Raw genomic sequence first — 23,759 nt, forward strand, 5'->3', positions numbered from 1 at the left:
ACAAAGCAGTCAGATTCTAACCTCTGGGTGGGCAGAGTGGAGAAGGGCAGCAACACACCCAGGGTGAGGCCAGAGACGAGGATGGGAAAGCAGAGACTTCTGTGAGAAAACAGAAGGTGCATCAATAAGCAAAACTCTAAGGCCGTGGTCCTTACCTCTTGGGCAGACGCAGTGAAGCTAATACATTCAGGCCACCAACCCGGTCCAGTCGAGAACCTGGAGAGAGAGGAGAATGCTGTCAACATCCCGGAGAATTCGTCCCATCGTCATGCAGGATGACGCACTCCTCCAGTGGAGGAACCCTCCTCCTGTCACATCATCAGGAGCTGCAGTTGGTGAACTGTGGAGTCAGGTACCTGGGACTCAGGTCCAGTAAGCCACTTGTTGCCTTCAGTGGTCACTTCTGGCCTCTGAGCCTCAGTGTCTCCATCTCATAAATGGGCATACCAGTGCCCATACCACTGTGGAACATCTGTTTTTCCCGTCAGACTGGAAGCTTCTTAAATTGCAGGGACTGTAACTGTGTCTTGCAGGTTTTGTGTTTGGCAGAGGGCCTGGCAAATTTGAGATGCTCAATTAGTGCATAACGGATGACGGAGTGAATGGATGGGTGGACGGAGGAATCAAGTGATTAAACAGTGTATCTCAAAGGACTGCTAGGAGGATCAAATGAGAAAGAAATTTGAAAAGGTTACTCATTATTAAGTTCCTATGTGCTGTGGAGAGATTAAAAATAAAAGTCATAATGATATTTCTGACTTGTACATTTGTCCATTCATTTGTGCATTTAGTTCATCAACAAATATTGAGATTTCTCTGGCTCTGAATCAAGTGTGGCAGGGGACAGAGATGAATTAGACAAGGTCTCTGTTCTATTACGGGGCTCACAGGCAAGTTGAGGAGACAGAAGGAAGAGCCAATGCCAACATGCTGGGGTAAGCAGAGGGTGCTGCAGGCATCCTGGGTGAGATCACAGAAGACTTACGGAGGAAACAACACCCAAGCCAAACCTGGAAGACAAATTTTAGTCAGAGAAAGAACCAGGTGCAAGGAACGAGAATGCCAGGACTTTGCCTGTCCAGGGTTCGGTAAGAGAAATGCGGAAAGACGAGACTTCCAGATTGCAGGGGCTGCTCCCTGCAGGGCGTCAAGTGCCTGGTCCAAGCAGCCAGGGCTTCGTCAGACAGGGAGAGGGATACAATCCAGTTTGCCTTTGGAAAGGTCCTTCTACCTCCTGTGTACAAGATGGAGAGAACAGAGAAGTAGGCAAGACGTCAGGAGGCCCATCCCCAAAGAGGGTTTGCTGAGCCTCTCCACAGCCCTGCAGAAAGGAGGAGTGAGGAATTAAGGGAGACACCGAGTTCAAGAGGAGGAGGAGGAGAAAGAAAAAGACAGACTGAGAAGGAGGGGGAGAGAGAAAGAGAAGAGATGCGGAGACATAGACAGAGAGGAATGAAGGGAGCAGGGGCAGAGAGACCAGGGAAAAGCCCAAGCAAGAAGCAAAAGGGGGGTAAAAAGGGCCAAGGGTCTCCCCACTTGCTCCTCCATCTGTCCTGTCTCTCCCTGGGCCTTCATCTTCAGGGGCAGAAGGGGACCAGAACCCCTGGTCCCTGAGGGGAGGGAGGAGCTGGGGTTGCTCCCCGCTGAGGGGCTGCTTCCCCCCAGCCCCCGCCCTGGAGCTAATCAGCGGCTGTCATCTCCACAGTGAGGTCTTGGTTAAGGAGATTTAGGGCCGGGATCAATAGGAAATTTAAAAATCGATGCAGCGCGCAGGGCAAAATCGATGGCGTTTAATCGCCTTGCCGATTCCCAGTCAAAACAATTAGCCGCGCTGAGTGTTGAACACGGTGGCGACATGGCATTAACCGTCAATATTGGTGTAAGTGATGGTGGGGCGGGTGAGGGAATCCCCAGGTCTCGGGGGGGCCAGAGTCAGACAGCGCCTTAGGGCTGGGGTCTTCCCCTAGGCAGTGCCCCCACCTTGGGCTTCCCTCCAGTAGGGCCCACACTTCAGTCTCCCTGCCCTCTGCTACCTGGGGCTGTGGTGCCCATAGGCAGCACCATCCCTGGCATATCTGCTTCCAACTCTCATCCTATCTCCCGGGTTCCCAAACCCCAATATGCCCTCCGACAGAGGGGAGAGGATCCCTCTCCCAAGCAGACGACACCTCCAAGTAGAGAGACAGTCCATGGGATCTGGGAGCTGTATTCCCAGCAGTGCCTTAAGACTGGGAGCTATTTAGAAGATGTCTTCTCCCATTGTACAGATGGGGACTCTGAGGAACAGAGAGGGGCAGCAGCTGGCCCACAGTTACCAGGCACAGGAAGAGCGGGAGCCAGAATTTGAACCTGATGTGTCTGACTCCAAAGCCTACATTTCCTGCAGCTGTGCACATAAAGGGTAGATTCCAGTGTTCACAGAGAGAAAGCGAGCTCAGGGTTTGGTCCTAGCCCCTCAAGTCTCCTCACAGCCGGTGTATATAATGGTTTGCTGTGTCCTGGGGCCAGTTTGCCATGTACATGGCAGACTGTGAGCTCCCTGAGGGCAGGGCAGGGCCTGGCTCCTTTGCGGATCCGAAGCATTGCCCAGCACAGGGAATGACCCCAAGCCAGGGCTTGGGACAGGCCTAAGAATGATGATGGCACTTGCCCCCACAGACACAGAATGCCCATAAACAACCCCACCGATGGACAAATGGAAACACTGGCACTCACAGACACATCAGTACTGGTATTTCCTGAGTGCTGGTCATGCACCAGGGGTGGGTCATTGCTCTGCAGGTGTGATCTCTCAGCATCTCACATTTGTTCGGCGAGTGTCATCCCATGACACTGCTGCGGAAAATGGAGGCTCAGAGAGGTAAAGTCACTTGCTCAAGGTCACTCAGCCAAGTGGGGGCAGCTCTATCTGATTGGACTCTGAGGGGCAGGGGACATACAGCAAACAAGATCTAATGACTATGAGCAAGAGAGGTGGATGCAAGGAGAAGGTACAGGAACTGGGCATCTAAAGAGAGGACCAGGAATGGCCCACAAAGGGCCATGGGGCTTCCGGTTCTGGGGTGCTGTGTTGGGAGAGCAGAGGCTTCTGTGGCCACCTGTTCCCTGGAGCAGAAGAACAGGAGGGAGTGTGTGGGCAGGGGAGGAGGCCCACGAGATGAGCCAGGGATTGATCTGACAAGGTCCTAATCAAATGGTCAATATCGCTGACCTGACCACTTAACCTATTGATAAGCTGGCAAGGATGGAGCAGGCGGGAGTGGGCTCAGGGAGGGGGGCAGCAGAAGGGATGAGGGAAGCCTGAGTGGGCAGGACTTAGGCTAGCATCATGCCTGGCTCTGGGGCCTGGAAGAGGGTGGTCTCCTCCTCAAGGGCCCCCGCTGACACGGCATATGTCTTATGTCTTGGGGCCTTCCTCTACCCAGGCTTCTCTCTCCTCTCAGGGTCCCTCAGTCCCTCCCTGAGGGAGGCCAGGGACTGTTGCTGGCACCCAAGTGGTCCCCGGCTCCCCTCTGACTGTGCCTTAGCTTTTCACACATGAGACTTCATATCCGAGCCTCAATGTCTTCATTTGTTAACTGGGGATAATTATAATAGGGGAAATCAAAAACCAACCTAGATATCCTATGAGTGGGGACTGGTATAATAAATGATAGTATAGTGGCCATACAAAGAAGGACTGTAGAGTTCTTGAAAACATGCTTGAAATAAATTTTTTTTTACACTTCTCTCAGCTCATACCATGAAATAAAATCATTGACAAGGAAACCGTGTTCATAATCTGTTGTTAGGAAGAAGAAAAGGCAAGTTATAAACAAGTATGTAGCATATCATCCCGTTTTTACAAAATATACATCCAGATGGTTCCCCCCACCAAAAATAAATAAATTTGGAACAGAAATCAGAATTCTGAGTTTGGACCAGTCTGGCCAACATGGTGAAACTCCATCTCTACTAAAAATACAAAAATTAGCCGGGTGTGGTGGTGCGCCCGTTTTCCCAGCTACTCAGGAGGCTGAGGCAAGAGAATCTCTTGAACCCAGGAGGCAGAGGTTGCAGTAAGCTGAGATCGCGCCACTGCATTCCAGCCTGGATGACAGAGTGACAGTCTGTCTCAAAAAAAAGGCCAGGCACAGTGGCTCATGCCTGTAATCCCAACACTTTGGGAGGCCAATGCAGGCAGATCACCTGAGGTCAGGAGTTTGAAACCCCATCTCTACTAAAAATACAAAAAATTAGCTAGGCGTGGCAGCAGACACCTGTTATCCCAGCTACTCGGGAGGCTGAGGCAGGAGAATCACTTGAACCTGGGAGGCAGAGGTTGCAGTGAGCCGAGATCATGTCATTGCACTTCAGCTCAGGTGACAGTGCGAGACTCTGTCTCAAAAAAAAAAAAAAAATCTGAGTTTGGGTCCCAGGTATCTAAATTTTAATAAATTATTTGGGTAAACTCATAGGTATAGTCTCCTTTGGAGAGAAAAAAAAAAAGCTAAGACAGACAGTCAGGGTGCTCACCATCTGTAATCCCAGCACTTTGGGAGGCCGAGGTGGGCGGATCCCTTGAGCCCAGGAGTTCAAGACCAGCCTGGGCAACATAGCAAGACTCTGTCTCTACAAAAAATACAAAAATTAGCTGGGTGTGGTGGTGCATACCTATAGTCTCAGCTACTCGGGAGGCTAAGATGGGAGGATCACTTAAGCCTCAGAGGTAGAGGCTGCAGTGAGCTGAGATCTCTCCACTGCACTCCAGCCTGGGTGACAGGCTATCTCAAAAAAAAAAAAAAAAGATAGCAAAAGGTAATGTCCTTTTTGTTGTTCGTCTAACTAGATTGTCATGGTCATTTTCTTCTCATCTCATTGAATTTCTGTGTTTTCTGTTATTTCTACAATGAACATGTGTCACATCATTTGTCTGTAATTGACAAACTGTGGCTAGGTACTCAGTGGAGGCACCACGAGTGCTGTTTCTCTGCTCCCCTCTTCCTTTCCCAGCCAGGCTTGCCTTATGTCTTCCCTTATGTCCAAACCCAGCAGAGTTCAGTGCCCTCAAGAATGTGAATGAATTTGAAGTCTGCTGAATGGAGAAGAGCTCGCTCCTCTGGCTTCTGCTCTCAATAGAGTGGGCGGGGTAGTACCAAGCCAAATACAGTCCCCTGTCCCCTCTTCAGGAAACCAGCTGAGGGCTTACAGACAGAAAGAACTGCTGGAGGGAAAACGAAGACTCAGAGGGAGGAAAGGGATTTTCCCAGAGCTACTCAACTGGTCATGACACAGCTGGGACCAGAAGCTGGGGCTCTGGGCTCCTGGATCAGGGTAGTGCCACCCAACTACTGGGAGGGGGACAAGTGCAAGAACAAGTGTGCATGCAGACTCCTGAGATAATGTGCGCTTCTGTGGGGCAGAAGAGCACAGTGGGTAAACATGGGGTCGGCCACTTCCTCACTGTGTGGCCCTGGGCAAGTCACTTCACCTCTCTGAGCCTCAGTTTGCTCAAACATAGCATGAAGATAATAATAACAGCTGCCTCATTTTGCTGGTGTGAGAAGCCAACAAGCCCACGCTTATAGGGAACTCAGCAAAAGGCCTGACACACAAAAAAGGGGCAATGAGTGGGAGAAATTAATACTATTACCATCAGCAGCCACAAATGCTGTGAGTAGTAAGTGAAGGTGGTGGGTAGGGAAGGGAGAAGGTATGTCTTGGTAACCTGAGCAAATGAACAAATGCAATGAAGACACTCAGCTAAATATATTCCTTTGTTCATTCATTCATTCATTCAGTAAGCACTTCCTGAGGCCAATTCTAGGCCAGATCCCATGCTGGGCCCTGCAATCCAGATATGAACAATGAGAGCTCTCATTACGTTGGTAAAGGGGAATAAAGGATGGCTGGGGATGGCCCCTTATCTCTGAGAGTTGCTGCTGCAATTGCCCCCAAACTATCTCTTGGGGCTTCTGCAGAAAAGCATCGAGTACAGGAGCACAAGCTCCCCATAACGTGACTGGTGTGACACTTTGGGTATGTGTGTGCACACACTGGAATAGTAAGCTCTGTGCAGATGGACTATGTTCACTTTTGTCATTCACAGCACTGGGCACCAGGTCTCATGCTCTGGGGACACTCTATGCTCAGAGTTTTTTTTTTTCCTCCATTTTTTAAAATGAACAACAAAAAAAAAGTTCAAAGCACCTCGCACAATGCCTAACACCTGGCAGGTACTCAATAAATAGCAGCTATTATTAGCGTCATCATCACACGTGCCACTGCTCTTCATCCCGACAAAAACCTTATTTTGCCGACAAGGAAACTCGAGGCTTGAAAGGAGTGATGTGACTCAAAGCCAGGTGTGTCTGACTCCACAGTCTGTGGTCTCCCCTCCTTTGTGTCTGAGGGCGGGGGCCATCAGAGTGTATGCTGGAGGTGAAGGAGGGGAAGGGCAGCAGCATGCATCGGGGGGTGAGCAGATCTGACAATGGGAGTAAGGAGGAGTTGGTTGGAGTGAAGGGAGTGTCATGAGGGAGATGAGGGTGCAGGATGGGAGCATACAGGCCCAGGATGATGACGGTTTTGGAGTCTGGCTGCTCTGAGGCTCAGGTAGGAGGTAGACTCACTTGCCAATGTACCCCTCCAGCACTGGTAAGTGCAGCCCCCTGAAAGTGAGCTCTGCCACCCTTGTCTGACACAGCAGACGTCTACCTCCATTATATTGGGCAAGTAGGCGATATATTGGGCAAGTAGGTGACAGGGGATCCGGCTTCAGTTCATTTGACAAAGCATTCAATGAGCACTTATCGTGTTCTGGGCACTGTGCTACACACTAGGGATACAACTATGAACAACACAAAGTCCCTGCCGTCGTGGAATCCACCTTCTAGTGGAGGAAGAGATATGACAGACAAGAAAATATATTTAAGAGCTAAGAAGGAAAATATAGCAGGGAGAAAGTGGCTTACAAGATGCTGCTATTGGCCAGGCACAGTGGCTCATGCCTGTAATCCCAGCACTTTCGGAGGCCGTGGTGGGCAGATCACCTGAAGTCAGGAGTTCGAGACCAGCCTGGCCAACATGATGAAACCCCGTCTCTACAAAAATACAAAAATTAGGTGAGCATGGTGGCGCATGCCTGTAGTCCCAGCTACTCAAGAGGCTGAGGCACGAGAATCGCTTGAACCTGGGAGGCAGAGGTTGCAGTGGGCTGAGATCGCACCATTGCACTCCAGCCTGGACAACAGAGCAAGACTCTGTCCCCCCACCAACCCCCCCAAAAAAAGCTGCTATTTTAAACATAAAGGAAAGGCCTATCAGAGAAGATAGATTTTGAGAGCTTTCCTGGCAAAGGGAATGCAAGTGCAAAGGCCCTGGGTCAGGAACAAGGTTTAAGGAACAGCAAGAAGGCCAGAATGGCTTGAGCTTCCAGAGCCAGGAGGGAGGGAGTAAAAGCTGAATAGACAGACAGGTGCTAGCTCATGCAGGGTTTGCAGGCCAAGAAAGATGTTCTAAGTGTGATGGGAGAAATGACAGGCTCTCTCTGTGGCCGGTGAGGGTTGGTCTCACCCTCACAAAACCAGGCTCCATCCTCACCCATTGCCCATATTGCCTATGGGGCCTTCTGACCCATTCATTCTCCAAGAACAAGCCCAAGAAGCCCTTAGTAAGCCCTCGGAGTCCCTTGACAGGGCTTTGTCAGGGTCAACCTCCCCAGACTGAGGACTACTCTAGAACATGGAAAGATCTGCCTCATCTGGGTGACCGGGCATGCAGCTCAGGCCTGGCCACAGGAGGCTCAGAAATCAATAGAATGTCAGTAGAAACTAACGGGGACTATAGCTCCTGACCCCCATTCCCTAGCAAATCTCCATTTGGGGGCAAGTCATAGCAGTGGCCAAGATATGGGGCTGGGAGCAAGCGGAAGGTAGTTCTGTACCACCTCCCTCACCAGGCCTTGACCAGGGTTCCCAAACTGGACAGGTAGAGCAGAAGTCCTTGTGACTGGTGGCCTGCTCACTGGATCCCTTCCTCCAGGGGCTACCCATCCTGTCCTGCCCCCACACGAGGCTCAGAGAGATCAGACTTGGTACCTGGCTCACACGCCCCGTCTAGTCCCTTCTCAAAACTGTTTTGTGGTTATGTGGCGCGCCCTGAATAAATCCCAAGCCTCACAGCACTTCCCAGTCATGTAAAGTCTCCTCTCAGTCCTCCTGAAGGTCCTGTGACCCTGGGCCTCACAGGATTGCTGAGAACAGTCTAGGCTTGTTCACATGTCCATGCCCTTGCCCAGGCAAGCACCTCCATTTAGACAGTCTTCTGCCTTCCTTCTTCTCTGCACCTTATCACCCTCTCCACATCTCCTCCTTGGTGAATCCTCCTGGGCTCCCTTCTCAGCACTGCCCCAGAATGTTTTGTGCACCTCATCCAGAGCCCAGAATCTGGGCCCCAGGCGAAGGGATCCCATTTCCCACCTAGAGACGTGCCGGAGGAGTTTTCTAGAGGGAAAAGTGCAGCATACTGGGGTAAGGGTAGGGACATCTGAGTGCTGCATTATTTATGCCTGTGTGGCCTCTGTGAGTTTCAGGAGGGATATGTGTACACATTTAGAATCTGTGTGTTGTGCCTGATGTCAAGCTTAAATGTCACTTCCTCAGAGATGTTACACCTAGCCCACCAATCTAAACCAGGTTCTTCCATGATGCCCTCCTATAGCCCCTTTTTCCTCTCCTTACCAGATGTATTTATAACTAACTATACACTGAGGTCTGATCAGTGCCGGTCCTGTTGGCTTGGAGCTCTTAGAGAGCAAGGCCCAGGTCTATCTTGTAAACCACTGTTTCCTCAGCTTCTAAGGCAGGGCCTGACTCCTATAGAGGCTCAGTACCTATGTAATGAGTTAATTAATTCCATTCCCATTTTCATACTTGAACATCTACCTATTTTGTTTCGCTTTAAGGGGATGAGGCTAGCCTGGGGGGTGTTTGTGTACTATAACTCAGGGCATGGCCCTTTCGGTCACCACGTGTGGCCTCCCTGTGGGATTTCTGAACGTGGCCTGTGTGCACCCACAGGCATATAGGCTGGGATGCTGCCATGTTTTAGTATTTCTATTCGTACATTTTCTATGGAAAAACGAATCTCCACACGAGGAGCACCCTGGTGTTTTGGTGTTTGTCTTGCTCTGAGAGGTCTCAGCACCTACGTGCCTGCACAGACATCTGGGTTTTCATACCTGTGTCTAAGTATGTGTTTATCCCTGTTTTCAAACCTGGTGTGTCCATTTTGGCATCTCTGTGGACAAATATACAAATGTCTAAGTGCATCTGCAGGGTTTAGCATCTACGAATTTTCTTAGCGAATCTCTGACCAAAAGTATGGGTACCTGGGTCCCAGGACCCAAGGGTGCACATGGCTACCATGTGTTTCAGAATCTGTGTATGTCTCTTGCAGGATCATTGCATGTGTCTGCATGCTTATGTATTTCAGTATTTGCCTTGCGCATCTGTTCAAGACATGTGGCCTCTCTAGTTTGGCGAGTGAGTGCGTGTGTGTGTGTGTGTGTGTGTGTGTCAGGGGTGATACAAACACATGTGCATGTGTACCTGTGTGTCTTTCTTCCCCTAGCTGCTGCTGCCTTCTCAGTCTGGATGAGTACCTTTTCTCTATCTCTCTCTCTCACACACACACCCTTGCTCATATGTGCCTTGCAGATGGGGAGGGGGCCGGGGTGTCAGCGAGCTCCTGTGTCACAAGGTTAATTTCTCCACAGCCAGGCAGGCTGGGCCCTGAGGGGAGTGGTGGGGGAGGGGCTGGTCCCCACAGCCCCTCTGATAAATATGTATTTGGGGCTGCTGTGCTCAAAGGTCATGGGGGGAAAAGGAGGAGGAGGGGTGGTCTGCACTGTGCCGTGCTGCTTGGTCCCAGCCGGGCTCAGCATGGGTTGTGTGACCCCCTCCAGAGGTCTGATGAGATTCAGGGAGATGTCCCCCTCATCCTGGTCTGGCCCACTCCACCCACATCCATGCTCAGAGGGAGATGCTGCTGTGGACACACAGATATTCAAACTCTGAAACAGGCAAGCACACAAGCTCACACCCGCCAACACCTAGACAGAGGCTCAAACAGATGCACAAAGACAGCCTCATGGGCCACCAGATGCATGGAAAGCTCAGAGTGCAGAGCCAGACCCATCGCTTCTTCCCCACCCCAACCTTCAACCCAACACCAAAAAAAAAAAAAAAAAAAAATGCTCAAGAGTGCATAGCGTTTCACAGTAAGAAAGGTTTCTACACATTCAATAGATGCAAACACACACACAGACCCAAAAATGCAGAGTCCAACAAGAAAGGTCCCTGAACACTTTGTGGGTGGGCATGTACACATATACGCACAAGCAAACACACACACAAAGGCACATACATAGATGCACACCAAGAGTCCCAAAGACACAAAGTTCTACGAAGGTAGGCACATGCTGACAACTGCAGATAAATGTATGAACACACATGCACACAAACATGCACACATACAAAGACCCCAAGACACACACGGCAGGCAGGATGCATGGTGGAGCCAGGCTGGGAAACCCACTCTGCTGCAACAGAGCCCGATCTGGCCCTTTCCCCGCTGAGGTGAGAATGGCTGCCTGGTCTCTGGTCATGGGCCCCCCAGCCACCTTCAGCCAAATGCGCCATCATTTGTCCAGCTCTGAGTCACATCAATTGTCGAGCCTCCCCTCCTCGCTGACCAGCCATCTCGGCCATCAGCGGCCTCGGCCATTAGTCGGCTCCTTCCTCTGGCCTGCATTTGTTGAATCTCCCTTACCTGGCAGAACCGTCCGGACCAATGGAACCCTTTTGGGGTCGGCCTGACCTTTTCCTCAGGGATTCCGATGTACCCTGTTGTATGACCCTCAGCCCATGCCTCAGGGTGACCCTCCCCTCAGCACGCTGCTCAGGCTGTCATTCTTCAATGACCGCTGGCCACAGTGGTTCTGGTGGATTGTGAGGCTGTGTGTTTGAGTATGTGTGGAAGTCCGCTTGTAGGTATATGTGTGTGGGTGGTGGGATAGCTATAGCTGTGCTTTAAGTCAAAACGAGTGTGCGTGTGTATGTGTGTGTGTCTGTGTCTGTGTGTGAATAAGGGGATAGGAAGTCAGCAGCTGTGCTTAAAGTCAGAGTGCCTGAGTATATGGTTGTACATGTGGGGAGATGGAATGTCAGGGGCTGCGCTTCGTGTGTGTGTGTGTGTGTGTGCGCACTTTAATGCAGGAGTGACTTGGTGTATTGGCCTGGGCTTGGCGTGGGGGGCCATGAGGGGCCATGTCTGTTTTGGGCATGGGGGGCAGTGCAGTACAGGCGTCTGTTTCTCAAGCAGTTGTGAGCAAGTGGAATGTGCCTCTCTCAGACTCCGTTGCCTGTGTTTGTGAAAGTGACAGATGCTGCCTCCCTGGCCTCACTGCGGCGGATTAAGTCTGTGAATGCCACATGAGTCTGCACCCCGGGTGGGGGAGGGTCCCCAGTCTGCTGTTATACTTGTGTGTGTGGGCCACAGCCCTGTACATTATAGGATCCTGAGAGTGTGGACTAAAGTAGCCCCCCAACCTTGTTGGTTTCTGTGAGGGAGACCCTGAATGGATGCCAGAATAAAGGTCCTTGTGTGTGTGTGCACAAGCACACTCATGCTCACAGACAAGTCCGTATTGTCCAAAGTACGTTGTCACGAGATGCACGTGTATATGTGTATGTGTGTGTGATTGCAGGCATGATGGCTCCCCACTGCCAGCCAGATCAAGTTCCAACTTCTTAAGAGCAGCAGCTGAGCCTCCACAGACAGGGCCTTGCAATATTGTGCCAACCTCTACTCTTAGACTACACCTCCAACCTGGGCTGCTTTCTCCCTCTGCCATCTTTATGCCCTCCCACCAGCCTGCTTTTCTCAGTGTCTGAGCATCCTCAAAGACTCACCTCCCTGTCTAAACCCACACCATCCTCATTCTCTAGATTCCTAATGACCTGGAAACTCCCTTTGTGCTCATAGTCCAGGCGCCCAGAATCCTGTCTAAGGCTGGGATTTGTTCTGCTTCAGAGTCTAGGCCTGTGTTGGCCCATGGTCAGTGCCTAGCGATCATTTTCAGGTTAAGGAGTGATCATACCACCGTTGCCCGATTACCTCAGGGAACTCACTGGACTTTATTTGTTCAGTGATTCACACCACTCAATAAATACCTATTGAATGCAGGGACCTTGTCTGTGGAGCCACCACCTTCAGCCTCCTTCCGAATGCGTCAGAACTGGGAAAGCTGCCTGTCCCGAGGATCTAATGAAGTTGGGGTGGTGACTGAGTGAGGGAAAATGCACCTGCCTCCCAAGGCCACCATGTGGATTTGAAAAGGTGACACAGGGCTCACCAAAAGGGGTAGGGGGGACCATAAGCTCATGCAAATCCCTGTCTTTGAACAGGCCCAGCCCCAAACCATCACTGACGGAATGAGCTCAACCATGCTCATTTGCTGGCTCTCCCTTCAGGATATAAAGTGAGACCCAGGTCCTTACAGCCCTCACTGAACCACATAAGGCATCCATCCACCCGACAGGTCCTGGGTGACAGGTCTGTGGATGGACATCTCAGGGGGCAGGGAGGAAGTGGGGGAAGAGGCAGAGCCAGTGAAATGAAATGGCGCTGGGACAGCTAATGGGATAGGGCAGACCTATAAGGACAGACAAGGCTCAGTATGAGGAGGACCTTGGTTCTAGCGCCAGCATGGTTGCTGACAGGCTGAGCAAATGATGTGGGCCTCAGAATTCTCATTTGTGAGAGGGATACCATTGGGGCTGCTGTGAGAGCGAAGTGGGTATAAGGGACATCATTGTCATTATCATTATTAGATCAGGAGGTGTTGAGCCCAAGGGAAAAATGATGAGTGACATATATTTAGAAGGAGGAATAGACATCAGTCTGAGGAGTCCTTACACCCACTCTGTCTTCTAACAACTCTTCACACTTGGGTTTCTCAACCACCTCCATCCTGAAATATCTTGGAAATTAACCAGCACATGCCAGAGATGGAAACTTCTCCCTTGCTGTCATCGATGTCCAAGTAGCCCCTGGTGTGGCCATCTGTCCCTGCTCCCCTCATTGCAAGTTATGCCTCTACACATTATGATTATGCACCAGGGCTATGAAAAGCTCTACCCAGTGGGGTGCTAAGGTTGGGGGCCTTACTTGGCTGTCACATTGGTGGAGGAAGAACTTCTGGCCTATGGGCCCTGCATACAAGAAGGGAGTGTATATGAACTAGAATGGAGGTGGCCTGGAGTGGCCACTGATGGACTTGCTGGGGAAAAAAAAAAAAAAAAAAAAAAACCTGGCCAGCATGCTGTCTAGGACATATAGGCTAACAACCTCTACACACACAGCATGGGTACAGGTGTGTGCATACCCACACACTGTGACTGAGTTCTTTCCCTACTATGGCCCTGACACAGACACCTTCCATTTTCCCTGCAAAGACTAGCAGAGGGAAGTGAGGGCAACCAAGACCCCCAAAGATGACATTGCAACCTGCCACAGGGTTCACCAGCATATGCCAGCACAGCCTCAGGGAAATGGGGGTCTGGACCTCTCTAACGGCAAGGATGGGCCTCTGTCCAGCATTACCCATAAATCAGGAAGTAGATGTGGAATCACATTATCAGCAACTGGAGATGCTGCCTATGGCCCTGATCTGCTTTACTCCTGGCCTGCCTGTCACCCCCTGACATGGGACACTCTGTTACTACAGAAGGTCCAGGGAAGGTTTTCATGGGCTGATAGACTGCGGGGAGAGGGGATCTTTTCTTGTTTTGTTTTCTTGAACCCAGCTTCAAGGTTGCAGTGCAAGCATGCTGTCAAACTCAGCCATACGCCGGCAACCTCTGTGCACTCACACATCTCTCATCACTCTACCCAGACCCTGCTTCACAAACCCACCCTCCCTCTTCCCCAGGACACACAGAGACCCCGAGCAATAACAATATCTCCATGCAGAAATGGTACTTTCACATATGTGACACTTTTTGATGTGCACCCTTGTGTGCACACACTATGTTCAGACCTAGTACCCATATACAGAGCCTCCACTCCAAGCATGCTGCACATACAAAGTGTCACGTGTCCACTGCTGAAGCCAGACTCGGCACACGGGCCTGCACACGCGTGGACGGCTTCCACGCACAGAGCCAAAGAGGGCCTCCTGAATGCACACATAGCGAGTGGTACATAAACATCAAGACAAGGGAGAGATCAGTACAAATACACACTGACTCCCTTCTGCACATATGTCACCCATGATGGGGACCCCCAGTACCCGAACCCCCACTGAAAACGCATGTCACGATTCTACACCTTTGGCTCCTCACTCTGCCAAGGCTTCCAGGCCCAGCACACAGTTAGTCCTTCCTGAACACATCTCGCCACGCAAGCAGGCCTTATACACATGCATGCTGCCATCATGGTCTGACTCTGTACACACCAGCCCCCCACTGCGCACTGACTCTATACCTTCCCCTTATATCCTGGGGGGTGGAAGGACAAATCCACCTGACCAGATGGCAAGAGACTAAAAGCTACTGAGCGAAGCGGCTGATTGGGTCTTTCTCTAAATCCAGGACCTACTCCCCAACTCCACAGGCCCCAGGAAGGAGGCAGAAAGTGGGGAGTGGTCATCAGGCCAAAGGCTTTCTCTCAGGATCTTTTACCTGGACTCTCTCAGATGGACCTCCGCCCCAATTTCCTCCCGTTTTCACTTCCCGCTAGGCATCCATGTCATTTTCTTCTCTGTCCACACCCTTCTCAGTGGGGCTGAGTCCACAGCCATGAGCCCTCACTTAAGATCTTCCCCTCCCCCTCCCAGAGCCCCAGTGAGCATCCACCAGGACTTCAGGAGACCACAAGGAAGTAGGGGGTGGCGCTAGAACCCAGGGGACAGACCCAAACCCCCGCTCAGGGTAAAAAAGAGGGTAGAAATACATGGGGTTTCAGAACAGGGGTTAGGCTCTGGTAGGAAGTTGGGGATTCCTGCCTTTGCATGGAGCCCCTTTCCCTGGCACCCTGTTGAAGGCCAGAGCAGCAAGAGTGATGAATAAATGAAACTGAGGGAGGGGGTAGAAAGAGCTGGCAACAGGGGAAATGAGTGGCAGGAAGGGAAGAATAAAAGAAAGGGGGAAGGGGGAAGGGAAAAAAGGGAGAAAAAAGAAGGGAAGGAGGTGGAGATAAGGGAGGTAGAAAAAGAAACACTAAGGGGTGGGGAGGAAGAGAAAGAGCTTTTATTGAGAGGAGGAAGAGACAGAGAAACTGGAAAACAGTGAGAAAGAAAAAACAGTAAAGGAGATGGAAATAAAGGAGCTGAGAAAGGACATGAAAAGAGAAAGAGAGCAAAGAGGCAGCAGGCAGTCGAAGGGGTTCCCCAAGTTACAGACTTTGTCCAGAGAGCTGAGGGGTGCACCACGGCTCCCCAACCTCACTCTGGGGCCCTGGAGCTCCGTTTTCCACCTCTCCTCCTGCCTGAGATGCCACCGCCTCTGAGTGCCCTATCCCGGCTGCTTTTTCCTATTTCTCACCGTTTCTGCTGTCCAAGGCACCCCGTTCCTTTCTCTCACCCCTCATTCCCACCCCCCAGCCCTTTCTCGTTCCCTGTGCCCTCTTACCTCTCCCCCCCATGCACCCTGCTTGCTTCAGAGCTTCAGACAGCATCACCGACCAATATCCTCACCATCATCATACTAAACCGGCCCCCACACCCCCAGGAAAGGAGAGAGAGGAGAAAAAAAAAAAAAAAAAACAGGCGGAACCGCCACCAGCCCTGACCCCCTCTCGCCTCATTTTCTCCACAGTCGCCCTTTCCTCAAATGCAGGGTCAAAATGGGGGTCCCGCCCAGCCCGGGGAGCCTCTCCGAAGCGCCGCAGCCAGCCGGGAGCAGATGCCACCTCGCCTCTCTTCTCTGTCCTCGCTCCTTTTTGTGTTCAGTGGCCCTGGTTGCGATGTGTTTTATTTTCATCGTCTTTTTATTGGTATTTTTTTTCTTTTTCTTTTTCTTTATTTTTTGGCCTGGGGGCAGCAGCGGCGAAGCGCCCACTGCCTGCCTCTTTCCTCAGCTCTGCGGCCGTCAGCCTCTTTCTCTAGTCTGCGATCTTGCCTCCCTCCTTTCTCCTCTGCCTCGGCTCTCGCTCCTCCGCTCCTCCGTCCTTTCAGCTCCGTCCTCAGCCGTCTCCCCTCTCCTCTCTCTACTGCTTCCCCCTCCACGCCTCTCCTTTTCCCATCCTTCTTGCCCCTTCTCCCTTTTTCCTCTCCCTCTTCACCTCCTCTCCGTCCCCATTTCTTCCCATCCCTTCCCCCCGCCCCCACGTACACCTCTCCTTTGGTTCCCTCACTGCCACCGAGAGCAAGCTGACCCCCCCATCCCCAAATAATAAAAATACCCAGCCAGGGGGCAAAGCCCCGGCGCCGGGCGCCGAGAGGGAGGCAAGAGGGCCGGGGCCGCGGCGGCGGCTGGCAGCCGGAGCGCGGTGCGGAGTGAGCGGCGCCCGCCCGGCTCCCGCCCGGAGAGCTCTCTGCAATAGGCCGAGCCGGCTGCATTAAGCTTCTTGCAATCAATAAAGCGCGGGTCAGATTATGCAAAGCGCAGATATTAATATGCAAAGTTTTAAAGATTTTTAAATGGAAGGGCGAGCGCGGCGCGGGCGGGCGGGCGGGCAGGGGCTGCGAGGGGAGAGGGAGGAAGGGAGGGCGGGCGGGCGCGCAGGCGAGCTGGGGAGAGGAGGAGGCTGCCCGCCGCCCGCCCGCCCGGCTGCGCCGCGCCGCCTTGCCTTACCGCTGCTCCCATCGGTAGGCGCCGCTGTCTTCGCCATGCGCGTCAGCTGCACGGCTCCGAGGGGATGGCCGAGGAGGAGCCGCCGCCGCCAACGCTACCCCCGCTCCCGCTCCCGCTCCCGCGCCCGCTCGCTGCCTGCTGCTGGCGCTGCTCTGGCCGCTGCTCCTCGCCTGAGCTGCCGGCGCGAGCCCAGGCGCGCGCCATCCCCGGCTCCCACCTTGTCCCCATGGCAACCCCGGGCCCAAGGATGCTCAGAGAGAGAGCGCGAGCCAGAGAGCGAGGGGGGAGAGAGGGAGAGGGAGAGGGCGGGGAGCGCAGGGGACACGGAGGCAGGGAGAGGCCCGAGACCCACAGAGACACAGAGAGACACAGAGACGGAGAGATGCAGACATATGCAGAAACAGAGACACAGAGATAGAGGAGTGGGGTAGGAATAGAAGGGGACACCGAGACAAGGAGAATCCTTGAGACCGACAGAGACCCACAGAGATACTGAGAGACACAGAGACACACGGACACACAGTAAGAGACAGAGGGGTAAGGGCGAGGGGCAGGGAGCAGAGAGGGATTCAAAGGTATGGGGAGACCCTGAGGTCCAGAGACTAACAGAGATACTCAGAGACACAGAGACACCCAGAGATAGAGAAAAAAGCGAGAGGAGACAGGACAGGAAGCACAGAAGATGCAGAGGCAGAGAAAGACTCCTAGAGGCAGAGAGATGCTCAGAGACACAGAGAGACACAGAGACATACAGAAACAAATAGACACAGGGACACATAGAGAGAAAAGAGACAGAGAAGGGTGGGGAGCACAGGGGACTCAAAGGCAGGGAGAGGCCCTAAAAGCCAGAGACTCAAAGAGACACCCAGAGACAAAGAGGAAAAGGAGAAGGGAGAGGGCAGGAAGTATAGGGGACATGGAGGCAAAGAGAGAGACTCGTAGAGGCAGAGAGATGTCCAGAGACACACAGAAATATAGAGACACAGGGACAGAGTGGGGGGAGAGGAGGGAGGAGGGAGCAGATGGGGACACAAAGGGGCACCAAGAACCACAGAGACACCCAGAGACAAAGAGATAAGGAGAAAGGTCCATGCAGAGAGAGAGAGATGCAGAGTCAGAAAGATAGCCACAGAGTAGACACACAGAGACAGGGAGATAGTGAAAAAATATATATGGGGAGAGAAAGAGACTAATTCACAAAGAGAGAGACACAGAAATAAGAGAGACAGATATGCACAAATCAGAGAAAGGAGAAAGCTACATGCAAAGAGAGACAAATGAAGATGTAAGGCAGTGTTGCAGAGATACAGAGATAGGAAGACATAGAGACAGAGGCAGACACACACAGAGGTAAGAGAGGTAGACCTTCGAAAACAGAGATTAAGAAAGAGCCGTTGAAAGAGACAGAGAAACAGAGATGGAGAGATGCAAAGTCAGAAAGACAGACACTGACAGAGACCAAAAGATACAGAGACTGAGACTGGGACAGAGAAAAAGGCACAGAGAGAGTCAAACAAGGAGACAGAGTCAAACAAGAAGATGTAGACAGAAACACAGAGAAATACACATAGGGATTCTGAGAGAGAACCTAAGAAACAGAGACAGAAAGAAATGTGCAAAGAGAGAAACAGAGATCAAGACATAAAAAGAGATGAAAAGAAATACAGAGATGGTGAGAGAAAGAAAGCAAAGACAGAGACCCAGAGAGTCAAAGTGAGGCAGAGAAATGCAGAGACATGGACAGAGACTGCAAGAAAGTGACAGGAACAGAGAAACCTCAGGAGACACACACAGAGAGACACAGTGAGATGGAGAAAGGCACTGGAAGAGGCTTTCAGTTGGACAGAGATCCACAGAGAGATGCGAGACAGAGACAAGAAGAGACAAATGGAGAGTCAGAAATAGAGAATGGGATCTGGTAGACGAGGTTGGGGATGGGGGGCAAAGAGACAGAGTCCAGGTAAAGGAGGAAGGGACAGGCTGGGGTGAGAGCAGAAAGTAGGAAGGTGACAAGAGGGTCCAGGGAAGCACCAAGGGGGAAAGGGCAGACAGGAGGGGAGGGAAGAACTGCAGAAAGGAGAGGAGTAGGGAAGGGAGAGGAGGGGAGGAAAGAGAGGAGGGCAGTGCCCGGTCACCAAGCACCTCCCCTGTGCCAGGCACATTATGGCTTGGAGACAGGGGGGAAGGAAAGGAAGGCCAAGGGTGAAGGGGCTCCGACCAGGGGAAGGTGGGCACAGGGTCTTGGGAGGGTGCATGGCTCCCGCCCCCTGCTGGCGGTGGCGCAGTGGTGCAAAGAGGAGGATAGGGTTGCAAGTGGTACCCAGACCTGGGAGGGGGTGTGAGAGGGAGGGAACAGGAGGGGGAAGGCAGGGAGGGAAAGGGAGGAGGAGGAGGAGGAGGACGCAGGCACGCGCTGCGCGGTCTTGGCTTAGCAGCTGCAGCCGCCCTTCGCTTTGTTACCAGCAAGGCTACCCCGTGCGTACTGAGTGGACACGCGGGACCCTCGTGTGTGTGAGAAACACGAGAATCACCAACTGCCCACGTGTACGGAGAATGCTCCCGAGACCTACACTGGAAGTGCGTAACATAAATAAATACAGGAAACACCTACCCCGTGGGCGTACAAAGTAAGTACCCAGGACCTGTGCAGCGTGTGCATAATAGACACAGAACTACCTACTACTCCCTGTACGGAGCAGCCTCCTGGGACCCGCACTGTGTGCACAACACAAATAAATGCAAGGAATACTACCCTCTGTCCATACAAAGTAGGTATATGGGTCTTATGCAGCAGATGCATAATGGATATGGGACCACTTAATACCCCCATACAGAGCAGACTCCTGGGATCCACACAGTGTGTTCACAACACAAATAAATACAGGAAACGCCCACTCCAACTGCACACAAACTAGGCGCATGGGCCTACAGGGCATGAACATAGTGGACACGGAACCACCCCATAGCCACCTACCAAGCAGCCTCCCTGGGACCCATACTGTGTGGGCACAACACAAATGAATGCAGGAAGTACCCCATCCCCCATGCCTACAAAGCTGGCACACCAACTATATAGACTTAGCTAGTGTGAACATAAGAGACACGCATGAGCAGGTTCTGGTGACCCACAAAGGCACATAACAAAACTGAACATAAGAAACACCCACTCCGCTTGCATACAAAGGCACATGGGGTCCCAATAGTGAGGAGAGAACTCAAAAAAGGATGTATATAATGACAACCCACACATTATCCATTCTGGAGGGAGCAATAAGGAATACTGGACCCTGCAATGAATCTACCCAGCAGACTCCCAGGTCCCTCCGTCTGTACGTGTACAATAGACCCAAGAGGAGCTATGGACAGCCTGAGTACCTACTAGAAGGGAAGCAGGGACAGGGCAGAGACCAAGGATGTCCTGTTCTCTGCCTTGGCCCTGGCACCTACAAGGACCAGTACATGGGTGGGGTGCGGGGGTCATCCTTCCTAAGGATGACCAAGTACATAATAATTGTGTATACAGTGAGTATACACTAAGCACACAGCACCAATGTTTGTTTGTTTGTTTGTTTGGAGACAGGGTCTCCCTCTGTCACCCAGGCTGGAGTGCAGCAGCGTGATCATGGCTCACTGCAGCCTCAAACTCCTGGGCTCAAGCAATCCCTTCTTGCCTCAGCCTCCCAAGTAGCTGGGACTACAGGCATGCACCACCACACCCATCTATTTTTTTTTTTTTTTTTTTTTTTAGCAGAGATGAGGTCTCCATATGTTCCCCAGGCTAAAGCACCAATTTTAAGGATCCAAAAAACTTGGTTTGATATGTGCTAAGTCCATATCATATGCTTACTTGCCAGTATGTTAAGAGTCTGTGGTCCACAACCTATGCATGATTGGTACCTTAACTATCCAGAATATCCATATTAAGCAGAAGCTGACATCCCTCACGGACTTACAAAAGTCAGATCCAATAGGAGACTCAAGCAATCCACACGTGCACGTTGTCCTAACTGATTTCTAGGGCTCCGCCCAGCCCCGAGTCATGATTCCACAAAGGCTGATGCAGCACATGTATACACACCAGGCACATGCAAAGATGTACACCATACACTGCACACAACACAGCAAAAACATGTGTGCTCTCTCTGCTTCCAAAATAGCCTAATTCCAGAAGTACCAAATTCCTCTGAGGAATGTGTATGTGTGCATGTCTGAGTGAGGGCCATCTCTGGGTACAGGTGTGCATGTACCTGGCTCTTCCTGTATGAATGAGCTCAGCTCTTATTCCCTCCTCATTCTGCCTGTTCATCTTTCAGAAACATGTATACAAATAATAGTATCTGATGTATACTAAGTACAAAACATTGCAAGCTATGGATGCCCTTAATTGCGTGCGTGCGTCTGAACATACATTTATTTATTTATTTATTTATTTAGAGACAGAGCCTTGCTTTGTCACTCAGTCTGGACTGCAGTGACACAATCTCGGCTCTCTGCAACCTCTGCCTCCCGGGTTCAAGCTATTCTCCCGCCTCAGCCTCCTGAGTAGCTGGGATTACAGGCTCACGCCACCATGCCCAGCTAATTTTTGTATGTTTTCATAGAGACGGGGTTTCACCATGTTGGTCAAACTCCTGACCTGGTGGTCCACCCACTTCGGCCTCCCAAAGTGCTGGGATTACAGGCGTGAGCCAACACTCCCAGCCTTGAACATACCTTTAGATAGATGCATTTGCTCATTAATGAAACATTTGTTCACGCATCTGTGGCCATGTGTGTGCGTGTGTGTACATCTTGGTGTCTTGGTTACAAGTCTTGGGGCTCCCTTACAATCTCTGAGGATAAAGAGTGTAAGATAAGGGAAACGAAGGCACACAAAGCAGGAAGGGAAGAAACTGGGGAGAAGGAAAAAAGTGGTGCAAGGAGAAGGGGCGAAAAGAAGAGACCTCTTATTCAGGAGGCTGAGGCACAAGAATCACTTGAACCAGGGAGGCAGAGGTTGCAGTAAGCCAAGATTGTGCCACTGCACTGCCCTGGGTGATAGAGCAAGACTCTGTCTCAAAAAAGAGAGAGAGAGAGACAGAGAGACCTGGAACTGGAACTGGATGTATGGAAGGAAGGGAGGAGGCCCTGAGGACACAGGCAGAGGGAAATGTGGTGGGGGAGGAAGGAAGAGAACAAGGACAGGAGGAGAATTGGTGTGAGAGAAAAGAGGAAGCTAGAAGGAGGAAGGGAGGTGAATGGTAAGCAGAGCAGAGTGAGGGTATCAGGAAGAGTGAAGGGGACTGGGAAGAGGAGAAAGGAGATAGGAGAAGAAGATAAAGACCCAAGGGAAAGAAATAAGAAACAGACAGAGGCTTTTCTGGTCTGAATGAAATTTAGAGGTTGCCCCAGTGGCCTCCTATGGTAAGGTGTTTGAATCAGAGGATGAAGGTGAAGCAAAAGAGAGAAAGGAAGAGGAATCACAACCTAGCTCCCTAGGATGGGGCAGCCAGCTGTCTCCATCATCCTAGAAGGGGCCCAGAGAGAGGGACCCGGAGGCAGAGAGAGAGAGGTATGCAGAGCTGGACTGAGATGTGGAGTCATCCGAAGTGGGTAGGGTCCTGGGACAGGCAGGAGGAGGAGTGGAGAGACTCGCAGGCTCAGAGAGGCCAGGGCTCGGTGGTGTGGAGACTTCCAAAGACCAAGAGGAGGCTGCAGCAGGCAATAGAGCAGGGCCCTGAGACCACAAGCGGGGAATTGAAGACCAGGTGAAGGGAAGCAGGTTAGAGAAGGGCAGACAAATGAGGGCCTGCTGAGCAGAACCAGCCAAAGTAAATGGAGGAGCAGCCGGAGTGGGATGAAAAGGCCATGAGGCATTTTGCAGATGGGTCCTGCCTTATGCACACCCGGGTTCAGAAGCTCTCCCAGGCTGACTCTCCCCAAGCATTCAGTTTGGTTCCATTTAAGACATGCGTACTGAATACTATCATGAACTAGCACTATGCTGTAAGCTGAAGAAACAAATGCAAATGAGACACAACTCTGCCCTCATAGAGACCCTCATCTGAAGTTGCTGGGGCGGGAGGGAATGAACAATAAATACACAGTTACTGATACACACAGCAACACAGAAGTACCTCAAAACCAAAGTGAGAGATGCAGAAGACCACACACTGTAGGATTCCATTTACACGAAATTCTAGACAGCAAAACTACTGTGACAGAAAAGCAAATGAGTGGTTGAAAAGGGCTGGAGTGGAAGGAGGAGACTGACAGCAAAGGCGCCGGAGGGAACTTTTTGGGGTAATGGAAATGTTTTGTAACATGATTGTGGTGGTGGTTACACAACTGCGTGTGTGTGTAAACTCATTAAACTGTACATTTACAACTGGTGAATTTTATTGCATGCAAATTATATCACAATAAAGCTGATTGCAAATAAATAAATAAATTATTACCAGCCAGAATATTCAAGACTCAAGATAGGGCTCTATGGGAGCCAAGAGGAGGTGGATGGGGCAGTGAGGGAAGGCTTGTGAGAAGAGGTGATGCCTAAGACCTGAAGGATAAACAGGAGGCAGGATGGAGAAAGCGTTCCCATGGAAGAAGAGCTTTCACATGGAAGCAGGTGAGAACTGAAAAAAGTTCACTATGTTTTGAACACAGAATGCAGAGTAAGACTATCAAGAAGTGAGAGCAAGGAAAATCAGGGCTCAAAATACAAACCCATGGCTATTCGAAGTACCGTGTTGAATACAACCCACCTGCACCTGAAAAAGCCCAGAGAGAAGGAAACTACAAGACACGACTGGGGATTTTTTTTTTTCTTTTTTGAGACAGGGTCTCCTCCATCTGTCATCCAGGCTGGAGTGCAGTGGCACAATCACAACTCACTGCCACCTCGACCTTCTCCTGCCTCAACCTCCTGAGTAGCTGGGATGA

General features: G+C 51.4%; 1 protein-coding gene across 1 annotated transcript in view; it reads right to left on the minus strand.

The window, feature by feature from the left end:
- POU2F2 (POU class 2 homeobox 2) overlaps positions 1–16,904 on the minus strand; it is an 87,765-nt gene extending 70,861 nt beyond the window's left edge. Inside the window, exons 1-2 of the mRNA XM_030797094.1 lie at positions 16,839–16,904; positions 156–216 (exon numbers count right to left, since the gene is read on the minus strand). The gene's annotated coding sequence lies outside the window, so the exon portion shown is untranslated. The remainder of the gene's footprint in view (positions 1–155; positions 217–16,838) is intronic.
- Between the last annotated feature and the right edge of the window lie 6,855 nt (positions 16,905–23,759).

Source organism: Nomascus leucogenys, chromosome 17, assembly GCF_006542625.1.
Source record: "Nomascus leucogenys isolate Asia chromosome 17, Asia_NLE_v1, whole genome shotgun sequence".
NCBI lineage: Eukaryota > Metazoa > Chordata > Mammalia > Primates > Hylobatidae > Nomascus > Nomascus leucogenys.